General features: G+C 40.1%; 1 pseudogene; it reads right to left on the reverse strand.

Annotated features, from left to right (window-relative positions):
- Positions 1 to 517: 517 nt before the first annotated feature.
- LOC100766196 lies at positions 518 to 2621 on the reverse strand (annotated as a pseudogene).
- Positions 2622 to 3136: the final 515 nt, after the last annotated feature.

Genomic DNA, 3136 nt, shown 5'->3' on the forward strand with positions numbered 1-3136 from the left:
GAAATGACTATTATATGTGCAGTACATTTTAGCTCTTCATTCATTCTTCAGAGACTGTCCTTTAATACATTACTCAAAAAAGACCAAAGAAAATGAGGTAAACTTCTTCCTGATTGATGCTTCAGTATTGTCTATTACACAGTCTATGTCAAGTATTGTTTCAAGGGAATTGTTTCAGCTGGACTTTCAAGGAAATCCTGACATGGTTAAGAATATATATATATATATATTCCTTTTTTGCCTTTAGGGACATTTTTACTTGGAAAATTACAACACTAGTACAAATCGAGTCTTACACATTAAACATTTGCTTGTTGAAAGCAATTCATAATATCAAAATTAATCATGTTTTACTTTTATCCTCACAGGAACACAAAAATGATAAAGGAGAACTTCAAACAGAAAAAATTAAAAAGGTAATACAGCTTTTCTTAGCAGTCCTTGGGTAGTTATGGCAGAAGACTTTCCATCGTTTCTTTCTTTGAATGAAGACCTTGAACCAAAGTCTTGTTTGTTTCTAATATCTGCTTCTGCCTCCCCCTCTATCAGAACGGCTTCCTCCATGGCCATCTCCTCTTGTTGCTCCTCGGCTTGAACTGCTGTAGGAATCAGGTGGAGGAGGGTACCCGCTTTCCATAAATGGCGGGAGACCCCGTTCTTGCTGTCAACATGATCAAAGCCACTTGAGTATAGATCACTTCTGCTGTTTGAATAACAGTCTCGACTTCCACCCTAGCCATCACATGAGCTGCTGTTATCATCATAGCAACTGCTTACTCCATAAAATGGAGGCAGCCCTTGTATAGGGGGTAAACTGCGTGAGTCACCACAACTCTCATATGAATCTTTGTAGGAACCTCCACTCGGATCATCTGAGTGGTCATGATCCCGACCATATCCATCTCGATCACCATAGCCTCTTGATGGGGAGTTGTCACATGAACTGGAATGATTATAATCACGGTAAATATAATCTCTTGGCAGAGGTGCATAATCTCTGGTGTCACAGTAGCTTGGGTAATAATCTCTGCTTGAATAGCTGTCTTTTATAGAATATCCATCATCACTTGGGGACAAATAAACATCTCTACGAGATGGCAGGGGTTCCCTTAGTGGAGGGCCTCCATAGCTATCTTTTCTGCGTGACACTGAGGCTCTTCCTCCCATTCCACTGCTGCTTCGAACTGGATCTGAAGGCATTGATCTTACAGGAGGGGGACTGCAACTTTGTGGTGGTGGTCCTCTTTTTTACTAGAAGTGGTCCCCTGGAAGAACTCATGTTAAAGTTCATGGAATAGCTACCATTATCCATGTATCCTCCACGTGAAGGGGGTCCCATAGTTCCCCCACTTCCTCCTCGTAGATCTCTGGGAGGGTCTCCGCTTCTTTGAGGTAAAGGTGGTCCATGCCAGCAGGACCACCTCTCAAATGATGGTTTGGTAGCTTGCTCCACCTTGATGGATTTCCCATCCAAGGACTTCCCATTCATATCTCTGGCTGCATCTTTAGCATCTGCTGGGCTTTCGAAGGTGGCAAAGCAAATCCTCTTGATTTGTTTGTTTCATGGTGTTTCATCAAAAGTATTTCCACTATTCATCCATACTTGCCACATACTGCTTCCAGGACTTTCTCATTTGTTTCTATATTGAGCCCGCCAATGAAGAGCTTCCTTGGGCGATCTGCTTCTTTCCAGCTGAGAGTTGGAGGGTACTGTGACCATCTCAAGATCCTAGAAGCTCGCTAAATGGGCCTTCCAGTAGCACACCAGTGACAGCTGCCCCAGGGCTAATGCTTCCCCAAATTGGAAGCTGCTTTCCTGCACTGGTTGCCACATGCATCTGCCCTTATTTCTCTTTTTTAAAAAGGGTATTTCACTCAACTCTTTATTCATACTATTTGTGATACTTTTTAAAAGTCATAAAAATGGATTTAATTTTTCATTAGTGCTTTGAAAATTTCTAACAGTTTTTAACATTTCAATTTTCCTCCCATCTCTTCTTAGATCCACTCCCCACCCAATCCATACTTACCAACATTGTTGCTGTATTTCTTTTAAACCAATAAATATAATTTATGTTGCCCATATACTCTTGGATGTATGACTTTCTCCTGGAGCACAGGAGACAACCTATCAATGGCCACAATTCTAAGAAAAAATGACCTTCCTCCCAACAGCTATGAAGTGCTAATTCCTCCTGAGTAATTGAGAGCTTTGTTGCATCAGTATCCTATTATGACATCACCATTTTAGGAGACTTCAAGACTGCTTCTCCTTCCTCTTTCTCTCTCCATGTCTCCCTCTTTCACTCTCCATCTCTTACCTCTCTCTCACAGTTTCACTACTTGTCTTTCTCTCTGTCTCTCTGTATCTCTCTGTATCTCTCTCTCTCTCTCTCTCTCTCTCTCTCTCTCTCTCTCTCTCCCTCTCGTGTGGTGTGTGTGTGTGTGTGTGTGTGTGTGTGTGTGTGTGTGTGTGTGTTATCTGCTTGTGTGAGGAGAACTCCGGTCAATTCCAGTTGTCATTCCTTATGTATACATCTTGTTGCTGAGACTGAGTCACTTAGTCTGGGTATGTAGAAATAAAATGAGAATTAGAATGATTAATTTACTTACCTCTTCATTTTTAAGCTTTTTCTTTCAGTTAATAACTGATGATCATATTAACCACACTGTCCATAATGTGAGACCTGTACAGAAAAGTTTTTTATTTGATTTGGTTTTAATGCTGTCACAATTTATGAGCACATTCAATAACTGCACTGTTCCTAGACTGATCAAGGAGCAGTGGCTCCAAACTGTACATATTGTCCCCAATTATTCTTCTTAATACTATTGGTTCATAATGTGAAGAACATAAGAGCAAAGAAAAATTCAAATAGTGGAAGCAGTATTTTAATCATAATTCTTTTTTTCTTAATTCGGATAGTGTAATGACCTCAATAACTTCTACAACTAATGACTTTAATAACTTCTACTCTTAGCTAATATGATGTTTGAATATTACAGATTTTGAGAAAGGGTTATTGTTCCATACTATCTTGTGACATCAAATGCATTTCTGAAGATGTGTTTGTACAGGAAAACAAGGAGGAAAATACAGGATAGGCCATAGACTGATTAAGGGCAGAGCTAAGGA

Source organism: Cricetulus griseus (assembly GCF_003668045.3).
Source record: "Cricetulus griseus strain 17A/GY chromosome 1 unlocalized genomic scaffold, alternate assembly CriGri-PICRH-1.0 chr1_1, whole genome shotgun sequence".
Taxonomy (NCBI): domain Eukaryota; kingdom Metazoa; phylum Chordata; class Mammalia; order Rodentia; family Cricetidae; genus Cricetulus; species Cricetulus griseus.